The sequence below is a fragment of the Halichoerus grypus genome, chromosome 13 (assembly GCF_964656455.1).
Source record: "Halichoerus grypus chromosome 13, mHalGry1.hap1.1, whole genome shotgun sequence".
Lineage (NCBI taxonomy): Eukaryota > Metazoa > Chordata > Mammalia > Carnivora > Phocidae > Halichoerus > Halichoerus grypus.
The window spans coordinates 46,139,916-46,154,543 of NC_135724.1; the positions used below are offsets into that span (position 1 = coordinate 46,139,916).

General features: G+C 39.5%; 1 protein-coding gene across 5 annotated transcripts in view; it reads left to right on the forward strand.

Annotated features, from left to right (window-relative positions):
- The first annotated feature begins 1,500 nt into the window (after positions 1-1,500).
- Positions 1,501-14,628, forward strand: part of OSBPL1A (oxysterol binding protein like 1A) — a 220,197-nt gene continuing 207,069 nt past the window's right edge. For 3 of the 5 annotated variants that reach the window (XM_078060491.1, XM_078060494.1, XM_078060493.1), the window contains exon 1: positions 1,501-1,696. The gene's annotated coding sequence lies outside the window, so the exon portion shown is untranslated. Of the gene's footprint in view, positions 1,697-6,078; positions 6,096-14,628 lie in introns of those variants that run through there. The other 2 variants (XM_078060495.1, XM_078060492.1) reach the window with 2 other exon arrangements.

Consider the following 14,628-nt stretch of genomic DNA (forward strand, 5'->3'; position numbering starts at 1 on the left):
TTTTTTTAATTTTTTATTGTTATGTTAATCACCATACATCATTAGTTTTTGATGTAGTGTTCCATGATTCATTGTTTGTGCATAACACCCAGTACTCCATGCAGAACGTGCCCTCTTTAATACCCATCACCAGGCTAACCCATCCTCCCACCCCCCTCCCCTCTAGAACCCTCAGTTTGTTTTTCAGAGTCCATCGTCTCTCATGGTTTGTCTCCCCCTCTGATTTCCCCCCCTTCATTCTTCCCCTCCTGCTATCTTCTTCTTCTTTTTTGAACATATATTGTATTACTTGTTTCAGAGGTACAGATCTGTGATTCAACAGTCTTGCACAATTCACAGCACTCACCATAGCACATATTCCATCTGCAAAATTAAAATACCTACCTTCTCATAAGCTCAGAAAAGAGTTTGGAGAAAATATTTATTGTTTCCAGAGGTTCTATGTCTGCCAAATGTTTCTCAAAAGAGAGTTTGACATGCTTGGGGGAAATATACTAATTTCTTTCTCGTTCTAGAACCAATATGGTAACTGCTAGCCACATGTGACTATTAAAATCAATTAAAATTAAGCACAATGACCAGCCGGTCTATAATAGGTTCTCAATACCTGTTTCCAAAATCTAATTTACAGAAAAACTATAGTTCCTTAGAAATGATACCTATTTATTTTTATTACAAAAAAATTCATTAAATACACTGGAAAATACAAAAAAAAAGTCCGAAAGTTTTTCATATGCTAATTTCGTCTTTTTTAGTTATGCATAAATTTTTTAAAGTTGCAATTATACTAGAGTTTGAAACTTCATGTTGTACACTGTGTAATTATATCCTCTGGCTAGACCTGTTGTGCATTGAGTCTGAAGAGGTAGGCTCTTTATGAAAGATTATTTGATGAGGGGAGGAGGTGAAGGAAATTTGTAAATCCTCTTCTCTTTAAGCATTCTTCACTGGTACCTATCTTACAACAGTTAAAACTGAATGGCATTTGAAGACCATCCTTTGACACGTGAAAAGAAGAAGGGGTGTAGCTAATTTACACTGCCAATTAAGTCCCCACGGGTAAAGTCGCAAACAAAGCAGAAGAGAAAAAAATCTAGGCAGCTGGGTGATGTATTTAATAAACTTCCAGAGCATTAACTCGAAGCACTGGCTTCGGCCTGGGGGGCTTCCTCTCCCCGCCACCGCTCCTAAGTGTCAGGTCCACTTCTTCCGAGTCTGGGTGGGGTGGAAGGAGCACCCTGTTTTGGCACTCCTGGCTGCGGTTGGCAAAGCCTGAACTGGCGTCTGTGGTCCAGGCGGGACGGGAGCCTGCGGGGGCGGGGCGTGCCGGGCGGGGGCGGGGCGTGCCGGGCGGGGGCGGAAGCGGGGCCCCGGGGCGCCAAGCACACGCCTGGAGGCCCGCGCGCCGGTCACGTGCCACACGGGCCCGGCACAAATAATCCGAGCGCGCGCGCGCGCGCGCCCCAGCGCGCGGTCGTGGGCGAGCGGCGCGGAGGGGCGGCGCCATCTCGCGGACTGGCGCTACCTCGCGGAGCCGTGCCTGGCCGCCTCGCGGTCCGCCCCGTTCCCGGGACCCCGGAGACCGTCCTTCCGCAGGGCCACAAGTCTCCGGCTGTGCCAGCCGGAGTCGGTGCCAGCCGTTTCATCGTCGTGGCCCCCCACCCCGGGACCTCTGGGAGCCCGGGTGACCGCGTAGGTCAGTTTCCGTGGCCGGTTCCTGTGTGAGCGGGTTCCCCCCCTGCCTGGTGCTCGGGGAAGATCTGTCCGCCCCTGGTGGGGATGCGCGGGCCTCTCCCGCGCGTCGCCGAGGCCGGTGAGAGTCGTGGCGTGGCGATGCTGGGCTCCCAGCCCGAGTTCGGTTTCCCCGCGGCCGCTGGCTCTCCAGCGCTGCAGCGAAGTTAGTTGTTAAAAAGTAGCAAGATGTTGGCGTTCGTTGCACTTTCACTCCGGGTGCTACGACTTCGTGCTGGTGCCACATGCATTCTTTACCAAGTCATCAGCTGCGTGCTTTCCCGGGACTTGGATGTGTGCATCGTAACTTTTAGTTTCCTACTACCGTGAGGAGACGATTCTCAGTAGAAATCACGAGCTGCCCATGTGACCATCTCACAGTGTGCCTCGTGGTTAATTCGACAAGCATGGAAGACTATCAAAGGGATTCAGAAACAGTATGAAAGATTGCCGCTGCACAATAGAAACAATGATTCATTTACCCCGTGGCCCTATTGATTGGCAGAAGGCGCTGAAAGGGTCTTTCTGATTTAGTTAATCCTAGTTTTTAATTGTCAGAGTCGTTGCTTTATGCAGACTAGGTTGTGAAGTTGAACGGTTGGCGTTGTGATATTAAGTTAACGTAAACAAGGCTGCTCCAATGTAGCAAATTTAGCTATTAGGCTCTTGTGGATTTGATAATTAGCTTTAACATCAGTGATGTGTTTTCCCTGAAAGCTTCAGCCTTAGCATTGTAGTTGATGCATTCTGGATAAGAGTTCGGAATATCCGCACCTCTTTGCTAAGCATTTGGAAGATAATTTTGTTGACTTTGAGGGCTAGCGATGTTCACGTACTAATCCTGAGAACAACGAATTTTACGCAGCCAGTATTGTAGGTATAATTTCTGAATTCCCCAGTTGAAACTTTAAAGATTTCTGCGTCAATTACCGAATGGTTACAAAATCCACCTTTTTCTCATCCGCTAGTTCTACAGGTGGGGGGGGGGGAAGGAGAAAGTTGTCAGTAACAGTTTTAAAATTTATCGCCTTTTTGTTTTCTCCCTGGCAGCATTGAACATTTGATATTCAAAACAGGAGTTAACTGCCGCCAAGTTGAGTAGATTTATCTGGAGCAGTTGTTTTAACTCTGTGTAGGCTTTTGCCAAGGTCTGTTTATCAGATGACACTTGCTAAACATCTCAGCAGAATCTTGTCAGCAGAAATTTGTGGTGGGTGGCTAATCCTTGTCTCTAGAGGCCCTTCAGTCTTGGAGGTATTATTCAAGCAGCACTTAAACCTGTAAATCAGAGCAGCTAGAAGTTGTTTCTAAAAAGCATCACTCCCCCCACTCTTCCCTTAGGACAGAGGGAAGTACTTGTTTTGAATCAACAAGTAGGTAGGGGAATACAGCCAGGTTTGTGTTTTTGTTTTGTTTTTTTAGGATAACATGGCGCAGTGCCTGTTAAATTTTTCTGTTCGTGGTTTTATTTTACAGATACATCTGTATATTTAATCTTTTCAAGTTGGAACTTTAGCCCTTTCTTACCTCTTCACATTAAAAGCTGAGCTTTTGTACTTTCTATGTATTCACTGAGAAAAGTAGTAGAAAGTAGAAATCAGCTTAATGAATATTATGTGAAGGAGAGAATGAGCTAGCAAGTGCATATGAGAAATTTGAAGTGGTTGGAAACCGTGTCAGTTCTTTCAAGCCAAGTCTGGTGGTAATCAGAACTTTTTGAATGACTAGTAAATTCTTTACAGTTCCTAGAAAGAGGGCAGGTGTGAGCCATGTAAGCACCCAATTTTACCAATCTTGCCAGAATTCATTAATGAAGTGTTAGATACCATCAGGTACTTTGTACAATTTAAATTGATGATTATGATGTCATATAAGTATCTTACAGGATACTCTTGATCCCTAGAAATGTTGGATTTTCCCTCACTTATCTGACTTAAGCCACTATAAGGTAGGCAAGTATAAGAAATAGTTCTAAAGCTTTTTCACTTAAGTATAGTTGACATACAGTGTTGTTAGTTTCAGGTGTACATCCTGGTTATTGCACATTCTGTACATTATGCTTACCATGATAAATGTAGTTACCGTCTGTCACTATATATAATTTTTAACACTTTCAGTAAGAGGAAGTACCAGGTCACTCACTTTGAGTTCTTGTATTAGGCAGCAAGTAGGAAATATCTGTGTAGTGAAAACAGTCTTTAACTGTCCATTTTCCTATCCTGTGATAGTGGAAAGTAACCACATGTTTTTACTTTGTTAAAGCTTTTCTTTAAAGAGACACTTCTGACGATATGGTAGATAACAGGTCAGTATTATTATGTATACCTAATTTGATTAAGTTTGGAAGATAATTTTCAAATGTGAAATCAAAATGGAAAACATTTAAATACCTTTTATCTAAAATTTAAGGAATTTTATCATTAAAAGGTAACAAGCTCTGTGTTAGAGTATTTTTACTATTTAGAACTGGATTTATCAAATATGTGGACTTTTCTGCCCTTGGCTTCTACAGATCCAAACTGCTTGAAACAGTAGTTAATAGTTTTCAGAATCTGTCAAGTTCAAATCCAAATCAGGGTTGCACCTAAGAGTTCTTGGTTATTGCAGCACCTAAAATGTATAGCAACCTAAGATTAATTTAAAGAATTTCATGAAGCAGGGCCAGCAAGCTTAGATAATTTTCACAAATTTCGATTAACACTTTAAACCAAAAAAAGGTAAAATAAATACACAGCAAGTAGGATTATTCTTTTATTTGTAGGGCATCCAGGTTCGTGTGAGACATGACAAATATGGGGAAGAGAAAATAGTGTAAATATGTCAAATATAAAGTAAATAATTTGGAATAAACATTTTTACATTGACTTCAGTGGTTTACAAACTGTAGTGTGACATACTACAATTTTAGCTACTTCTCTATCATTTCTCCTCCAAAGGAAGCAATGCTGTCTATCAGGGCACAAAGGCTTATTGGAAGGAAGTTGTAAAGTTTCACTGAATTAATAATTAAGTGACTTTTTAAAAAAGATTTTATTTATTTATTTGAAAGAGCACACAAGCAGGGGGAGCGGCAGGCAGAGGGAGAAGCAGGCTCCCCACTGAGCAGGGATCCCTGATGTGGGACTCGATCCCAGGACCCTGGGATTATAACCTGAGCCGAAGGCAGACGCTTAATGACTGAGCCACCCAGGCGCCCACAAATTTATATGTGTACATATGTACATACATACAGGTGTATCATCACATTAGAGAACTCACTGATTATTTGCTAGGAGTTAGTAAGATTGAGGGCAAAATTTATTTTCTTGCTATTGCCATGTTTTTACATAGTAACTTCAATTTTTAATATTTTCCTCACTTTAAGAGAATGTGGTAATGGGGGGAAAAACATTGAGCGCTAGCTACTCTGCAATGCAGTGCTAAGTGCACTACAGTTTTTTATGTTAGATTTAGTTTGTAAAATATGTTCATAAATTTATTTTATTATTTTATTTTATTTTTTTATTTTTTAAAGATTTTTATTTATTTATTTGAGACAGAAAGAGAGAGAGTACATGAGGGGGGGAGGGTCAGAGGGAGAAGCAGGCTCCCCGCCGAGCAGGGAGCCCGATGCGGGACTCGATCCAGGGACTCCAGGATCATGACCTGAGCCGAAGGCAGTCGCCTAACCAACTGAGCCACCCAGGCGCCCTATGTTCATAAATTTAATTTTTCTCACTATTCAAATTCCTAGTATGCATTGTGTTTCAAATATTATTGTAATAATACCAAGCATAAAAGCAGCATATCTGAGAATTTTTAAAACCACAACATGTAGTCATGGTAAATTTTGAATAATTAGGTTCCCTTTGACTTTGATAGTACAAAAGCTATTTGACAATTGTAAGAGCCATAATTCAGAGCTCCTTGACTTTTTTTATTGTAAAATACATGATATAATTTTTTTTTTTTTTTTTTTTTTTTTTTTACCATTTTTAAGTATGCTATTCAGTGGCATTAAGTACATTCACATTGTTGTGCAAGCATTACCACTGTCCATCTCTAGAACTATTTCATCATCCCAAACAGGAACTCCCCACTCCCTCCTCCGGCTCCTAGTAACCAATATCCTATTTTCTATGGATTTGTCTACTCTGGTACCTCCTATAAATGGAATCATATAATATTTGCCCTTTTGTGTCTGACTAATTTCACTTAGCATAATATGTTCAAGGTTTGTAGATGTTGTAGTGTGTCAGAATTTTCAACGCTGACTAATAATCCATTGTATGTATATACCACACTTTTTTCCTATTCACCTGTCACTGGACACTTAGATTGCTTCCACCTCTTGGCTACTGTGAAGAATGCTGCTGTGAACGTGGGTGAGCAATTATCCGTTCAAGTCCCTGCTCTGATTCTTTCGGGTATATTGTGGGTCATATTTTAATTCTGTGTTTAATTTTTGAGAAACTGCTACACCTTCCTGACGTTTTAGGATGCCCAGTGAAATGTTGTTCTATGTATGATTGAATAAAGTTAGCCTGATATCTTTGAATCTTAACTTTTTAAATACTGTTAAGAACTCAAAGGACAAATTGTCTAGTATTTTGAGTTTATGGTACTCAGGTGAATTAACTGTTGAACTTTATTCTTGGATTTCTTCAGGAATTTTCTACTTTGATTCTGTAGAAATTAAACTTGAACAGTAAAGGAAAATAGCAATTCAGCTTACAATAGACCTCCAGCCAAATTTAGCATGTCACGATTGTCCTTTAGGCTACAAGTTTTAGGGTCTTTGCCAAAATGTCAAGAGTTGTGAGGACTACGGAATTTATCCACTGTATTGAATGGGCATTTAGTGGCATGGATGGACTGACTTATCAAGTATGGAGATCAGTTTAATTAGGTAATTTACAGTGTTTATAAAACAAAATATAAATTTCCTTTCTACAAAATAATTTAGAAGCCTAGCTTCCTCAGGAACGATGGGAAATAAGGCAAAATAGTCTGGAGTCTCCCAGTTTTTGAAGCTCAAAATATTTTTTGTCTAGTTATTTCCTTGAAAACATTCTCTTGGTCCTTAAAAATCTCAATGTATTTTAAAGAGAGAGCTTGGAATTGCATGAATGTGAAAAGAGCAGTTGAAAATATCCACAAAATAATGGTGAAAAATACTTGTTGATAGGCTATGGCTCAAATCCATTCTGATCAGCTGCATTAACGAATTGCCTTTTTCTTTTTCTTAAACATCAGAGACAAAGCCCCTTTCCGAAATAAGCTCATGATTCCAAAGAATGTTTTTTTAAAAATCTGTTCAACCTGTGAATTTGGATTCTTTTATTTGGCTTTTTTCCCTAAAGTTAACTATTAATCCTAGAAATTAGTTTATTTATAAATTAGAGATGTATCAAATAGTAATGCTTAGTAATTCTAGAGTGTGTGTGTATATATATATATATATATATATATATTCTCTTTTTTGGTATGATTTTAATTTCCTGTGACATATAAGAAAGAAAAAAACTTTGGGCGCCTGGATGGTTCAGTTGGTTAAGTCTCAGACTCTTGGTTTCTGCTCAGATCATGATCTCAGGTTTGTGAGATCGAGCCCTGCATCAGGCTCCCCGCTCAGCGGGGGCAGGGAGAGGCAGGGGGGTCTGCTTCAGATTCTCTCTCTCCCTCTGCCGCCCCCCCACCCCCCCGTGCACTTGCCCTTTCTCTCTCAAATAAATCTTTAAAAAAAAAAACATTAATTTTGTTATTTTATAAAGGTGTACCACTTTATAACAAAGGCATGGCCTTTAGGCCTTCCTGTAGGGAGGTAGAATTTCTTTGTTCTCGGAGAACAAAATAAATCTATGTCCGTTCATCTGTCCATCTATTTTAACGTTTGATTTCCTGCTGTGTTCTAGGCACCTTGCTAGGTACTAGGAATATAGGAATATAGTGGGGAACATAATGGACATGGGACCCTTGTCCTATTCAAGTTTAACAGCATAAGGAATTGCAAAGAAATGACCACATGAATCCTTACAGACTGAAATGTGGCAAATACAGTGAGGGATCTGGTTGAGGTTGGGAATGGAGGGGGCAAGTCAGACCTCCTGAGAGATGTGGAAAGTAACTGATTTGTACACTACAGCACTTCTAAGTTCCCCTAGTTTAAGGTCTGGTTTTCTTCATTAATGAGCCATCAGAGTTCAGGGCAATACCTGAATGTGGTAAGCCCTCAGTTAAGTCCCCTTGTGTGATCCTAGTGACAGGGAAGTTGACGGTGGCCCTGGTGGGGTAGGGAAGCTTCAGCTCCGTGTGGATGTCACACTGGACGCCTTCCTAGCCCGTGCTGACAACTACCTGGATGCCTGCCTCAGGCACGTGGTTTTAGGTAGTAGTGGATATTCTAAAATTCAGGTCTACATAGTCAGCAGTGGATTCTTCGTTATGATTCTTAAATGGAGAAGTTGTCATGCCTTGGTTTGGAATGGTTTCTTTGTAGCAGAGTTGTAAGGAACATAAAGATGATTATACTGGTCTAGTTAGTACTGCTAGCATTTTAGGAAGTTTACTCAGTTTTTAAATTACAGGCATTTTTGGAGTTGTGCTATTTTGACTGTGTTAGAGCCACTGAGAAATTATCTTGCTATAAAATGTATTCTTACTGTTTTCTGCTCTTAACACTTATAAAATGATTTGTTCAGGGGAGTAAGTTTTAAATGTATATGTGATTTTATAAACTTGTTTCTACGGGGAGATAGAAAGTGTCAGGTCCCCCCCCCCCCCCGTGCCCCACCCCTCCTTTCTAAGGTAATAGAAGTTTATAAAAGAAATGTAGGGGAAATGTATTAGGAATCTATCTTCAAGGATATTACTTGAGTCCTAAGTTTTACAGTCAGCAAACTTGTGGAATTGGCTAGGCCTGCTGATAAACTAATTAGTTTTGATGGATGTGGGGTTAAAATTGCTTTGAAAGTGACAGCTTGTCCAAGTTGCCGTAAGAATGTTTTTGAATCAAACAGGCACCTCCATTAAAACCCATGGGAGTTAGGCAGGGAACCGCAAGAGATTTTCTTTTTCTTTTTCTCCTGTTTAGTGAAATTTAACTGGCTTTGTTCCCCTCTTAATTTATTTTTTTTTATTTTTTTATTTTTTAAAGATTTTATTTATTTATTCATTAGAGACAGAGAGAGAGAAGCAGAGGGAGAAGCAGGCTCCCAAGGAGCAGGGAGCCCGATGTGGGACTCGATCCCAGGACCCTGAGATCATGACCTGAGCCGAAGGCAGACGCTCAACCATCTGAGCCACCTAGGCGCCCCCCTCTTAATTTAAAAATAAAACAATCTGTATTTTATTTACCTCTTACACTCCCCCCCCCCCCCCATTGCTGTCTTATAGTAAGAGTTCTCTCCAACCCTGTAAAGATACCTAAGACTGTTTCTCTTCTGAGGAAATTGGTAGCTATCGGACGCGAGTTCTTCCTGGGCTACCTAGCCTCCCCCACCAGCCCCTTAAGCACCATCTGCCCTGCCTGTGGCCTCCGTGCCATGCTACTTTCTCTTGGGCTTTTTATCCACCTACTTTAGGCCCCTCTAGGAGCTTATCAATCCCACATCCCTCCTTTTTCTTTATGTCCAGCTTTTCCTGTTTCTGGCTCTTTCCCCGCGGCCTGTAAACAGGCCGAGGTATCTAATATCCTAAAACTGGAGCTACCACTAGCTCTTCAGAGTGAAGTTACTTTAAAGGAGTCTGGTGCCGTCTCTCCTTAATATCCCTCATTCATTCCTCAATGTACCCTCCTCCGTTTTTGCCTCTATCATTTGCACTGCAAGTATTCTTGAGTTCATCAGTGACCTCTGATTGGCCAAACCAGCCAGTGTTTTCAGACATTGGCCTGGTGCTTCCGTTAACATTTCACACCCATCTTCTGACCCCTTTGAAACTCTGTCCTCTCTTGGTTTCAGTGCTATCACCCTCTTCTGTCCCCTTCTCCAACCTTAGTCCTTCTCTGCTAGATCATAATCACTGGCCTCCTTCCCTTAAATGTTGTTTTTCTCCCTGTGAGCGATCGTATTTACTCCTCTGACTTTAATGACCACAGATACGCTGATGACTGACTCCCACCATGTGAATTCTAGCCAAGAACTGTGTGCTTCTGCTCAAGCTGCTGCCTGGACCTCTCCCTGTTTCCCACAGGAGTTTCAAACTCCTCACTCCCGACACAGAATCACAGCTTCACCCAGGACCGTTCCTTTCCTGGCATTTGTCCGTGTTAGCAACTTTCTTCACCCTGCTGGTCTTGGTGAGCTTTCATTCTTCAAGTTCCAGGTTAAAAGTCACTTTTGCTGTGATTCCTTCTATAACTGATGCAAACGAAGAGCTGATCATGCCCTTTGTCCTATACAGTCACTGCCCCTTGCACACCTTACTATTCTTGGCACGTTCGCCCTGTTTCTGAAGGGCAGACATTGTGTGGTCATCCTTGTGCCTCCAGTTCCTGTAGCAGCCCGTCTTTGGTAGGCATTAACAACTGCTGTGCTTAATACGGTATTACAATGGACTGTTCAAGTGGGTAAGATTTATTTTTATTTTTATCATTTTATTTTTTTTCATCGTAAGTGCACTCTTTAATCCCCGTCCCCTGTTTCCCCCATCCCCTCATCCCCTCCCCTCTGGTAACCATTAGGTTGTTCTCTTATCGTTATTACTATTAGACTCTTTCTTGGTTTGTCTCTCTCATTTTTCCCTCTTTGCTGGTTTTATTTCTTAAATTCCAAATATGAGTGAGAGCATATGGTATTTGTTTTTCTCTGACCTATTTTGCCTAGCATTATACTCTCTAGCTCCATCCATGTCCTTGCAAATGGCAAGATTTCATTCTTTTTCACAGCTGAATAATATTTGTGTGTATGTGTGTACATCTTCATCAGTGGACACTTGGACTGCTTCTGTAGTTTGGCTTTTGTAAATAATGCTGCAATAAACATAGGGATGCATATATCCCTTTGAATCAGTCTTTTTGAGTTTTGGGTCTAAGTACCCAGCAGTGTGATTCCTGGATTGTAGGGTAGTTCTATTTTTAATTTTTTGAGGAATCTCCATACTGTCCTCCAAATGCACCAGTTTACATTCCCACCACAGGGCACGAGGGCTCCTTTTTCTCCACATCCTCACCAACACCTCTTTCTTGTTTTGTTGATTTTAGCCATCCTGACAGGTGTGAGGTGATACCTCATTGTGGTTTTGATTTGTATTTCCCTGAGGATGAGTGATATTGAGCATGTTTTCATGTGTCTGTTGGCCATCTGGATGTCTTCTTTGGAGAAATGTCTGTTCATGTCTTCTGCCCATTTTTAATTGATTATTTTTTGGTGTTGAGTTGTAGAAGTTCTTCATATATATATGAAGTTTATTTTTTTTTAATCTCTACATCCATTGTGGGGCTTGAACTCACGACCCTGAGATCAAACGTTGCACACTCCTCCAACCGAGCCAGCCATCCACCTCTAAGTTATGTATTTTGAATACTAACCTTTTATCAGGTATGTCACTTTGCAAATACCTTCTTCCATTCAGTAGGCTGTCTTTCAGTTTTGCTGATTGTTTCCTTCACTGTGTGGAAGCTGTTTATTTTGATATTGTCCCACCAGTGTATTTTTGCTTTTGTTTCTCTTGCCTCAGGAGATCTATCTAGAAAAATGTTGCTATGGCCAATGTCAGACAAATTACTGCCTGTACTGTCTTCTAGGATTGTATGGATTCACGCCTCACATTTAGGTCTTTAATCCACTTTGGGTTTATTTTTTTGTGTGGCATAAGACAGTGGTCCAGTTTCATTCTTTTGCCTGTGGCTGTCCCATTTTCCCAACACCATTTGTTGAAGAGACTTTTTCCCATTGCATATTCTTGCCTCCTTTGTCAAAGATTAATTGACCACATAATTGTGGGTTTATTTCTGGGCTCTGTCTTGTGTTCAGTTGATCTATGTGTCTGTTTTTGTGCCAGTACCACAGTGTTTTGATTATTACAGCTTTGTAGTGTATGTTAAAATCTGGGGTTGTGAGATCTCCAGTTTTGTTCTTTTTCAAGATTGCTTTGGCTACTTGAGGTCCTTTGTGGTTCCCTACAAATTAGGATTGTTCTAGTTCTGTGAAAAATGCTGTTTGTGTTTTGATAGGGATTGCATTAAATGTGTAGATTGCTTTGGGTAGTATGGACATTTTAATAGTATTTGTTGTCGTCCATGAGCATGGAATATCTTTCCATTTGTTTTTGTCATCTTCAATTTCTTTTATCAGTGTTTTATAGCTTTAAGAGTACAGGTCTTTGATCTTCTTGGTTAAGTTCTTTCATAGGTATTTTATTATTTTTATTGAAATTGTAAATGGGATTGTTTTCTTAATTTCACTTTCTGCTACTTTGTTATTTATAGAAATGCAATGAATTCCTATGATTTTATATCCTGTGACTACTGAATTCATTTATTAGTTCTGATAGTTTTTTGGTGGAGTCTTCAGGGTTTTCCAGATATAGTATCACATCATCTGCAAATAGTGGAAGTTTTACTATTTCCTTACCAATTTGGATGCCTTTCATTTCTTGTCTCATTGCTGTAGCTAGGACTTCTAGTACTATGTTGAATAAAAGTGGTAAATTTGATATCCTTGTCTTGTTCCTGATATTAGGAGAAAAGCTCTCAGTTTTTCATCATTGAGTATGATGTTAGCTGTAGGTTTTTTATGTATAGCCTTTATTATGCTGAGGTGTGTTCCCTTTAAACCTACTTTGCTGAGGATTTTTATGAAGAACGGATGCTGTACTTTGTTAAATGCTTTTTCTGCATATAGTTAAAGGATAAAAACCATATGATCATTTCTCTTTTGATGTATCACTTTGATTGATTTGTGCATATTGAACCACCTTTGCATCCCAGGCATAAATCCCACTGGATCATGGTGTATGATTTTTTTAAATGTATTGTTAGATTTGGTTTGCTATGTCTGAGGATTTTTGCATCTGTGTTCATCGGAGATATTGGCCTATAGTTCTTTTTTTTGTAGTGTCTTTATCTGGTTTTGGTATCAGGGTAATGCTGGCCTCATGGAATGAATATGGAAGCTTTCCTTACTCTTATTTTTTGGAATAGTGTGAGAAGAATAGGCATTATTATTCCTTGAAATGTTTGGTAGAGTTCTTCTGTGAAACCATCTGGTCCTGGACTTTTGTTTTTTGGGGAGTTTTTTGGTTGCTGATTCAATTTCATTGCTGATAATCTGTTCAGATTTTCTAGTTCTTCTTGATTCAGTTTTGGGAGGTTATGTTTCTAGGAATTGATCCATTTCTTCTGTCCAATGTGTTGGCACTAATTTTTCATAATATTCTCTTACAGTCTTTATTTCTGTAGTGTCGATTACTTCTCTTTCACTTCTGATTTTATAGGAGTTCTCTCTCTCCCTCTCTGAGTCTGAGTAAAGGTTTATCAATTTGTTGATCTTTAGAAAAAAAAAAAAACTAGCTCCTGGTTTCATTGACATTTTGCTATCATTTTTAATATTCAAATATCTTTTTCTGCAGTTTTGTATTTTCATACAGTATCTTGGTTTTGTTTCAGAATATAATTTCATTCTCTAAAGATTAGGTTTTATTTAACTTTTTCTCTGAAATTTTTTTTCAAGTTGCTTTTTTTTGCCTCTTTGGTTCTAGACTCTTTCATGTTTTAGAGGTTTTCTTCAGATGTCTTGTCACCTTTAGCTATTGGCTTTTAATAGGAACTAGAAAGTGATTGGAAATTGAGAAAGTAGGGGAACCTTGTTGACTGCCAACTCTACTGTAAGATTCATCTGGCTTAGCCATTTGTTGGGAGCTGCTAGTGTTGTCTTGGAATATGTTATGTTTTAGAAACTGTAACCAGCTCAGTCTTCTCCTGGCTTGTCAGCATTAGGAATGCTGATTAGGGAAGAGGGCGGGGGTCATGGTGTTCACTGTGCATAGGCTGCTACTTTTTGAAACGATCCTTCAACTCTCTTCCATCCTCCAGTCTGTAGAATATTTCTTTTAGCCTTCCTAGAGGATTTATTTAACCAGTCCCCTATTGATGGATATGGACTTAATACCCTTTTAACTATTGTAACTGATGCAGTCCTTATGAACATGCTTATAAAATAATCTTATGTATTTTTATAAGATAGATTCCTAGAAGTAGAGTTTCCCTGGGAAAGTAAATGGTATATGTGTATTTTTATTTTTTAAATTGTAAAATATGCATAAGATAATGTTTACCATCTTAGAAATGTTTATGTACACTTCAGTAGTATTAAATATATTAATAATGTGTCCTACCATTACCACCATCCAGCTTTAAAACTTTTCTTATAAAACTGAAATTCTATACCCAATAAATAATTCCCCATTCTCCTCTCTCCCAAGTCCCTGGCAACCACCATTCCACTTTCTCTGATTTTGACTGCAGTGCTCTAAGTACTTCATAGAAGTGGAATCATACAGTATTTGTCTTTCTGTGACTGGCTTATTTCACTTAGCATAATGTCCTCATAGTTAATCCATGTCTTAGCATATTGCAGAAATTTCTTCCTTTTTAAACACTGAAAAATAATCTGTTGTATGTATATACCATATTTTGCTTAACCATTCATCTGCCAGTGGACACTTATGTTGCTTTCATGTTTTAGCTATTGTGAATAATGCGGCCATGAACATAGGTGTACAAATACCTCTTTGAGACCTCACTTTCAGTTCTTTTGGGTATATATCCAGAAGTGAAATTGCTGGATCATAGGGTAATTCTATTTTTAATTTTTTGAGAAATCACTAATTTGTTTTACACAGCGACAGTGCCATTTTACATTCCTACCAACAGTGCACAGGATTCTAATTTTTTCACATCTTTGACAATACTTTCTG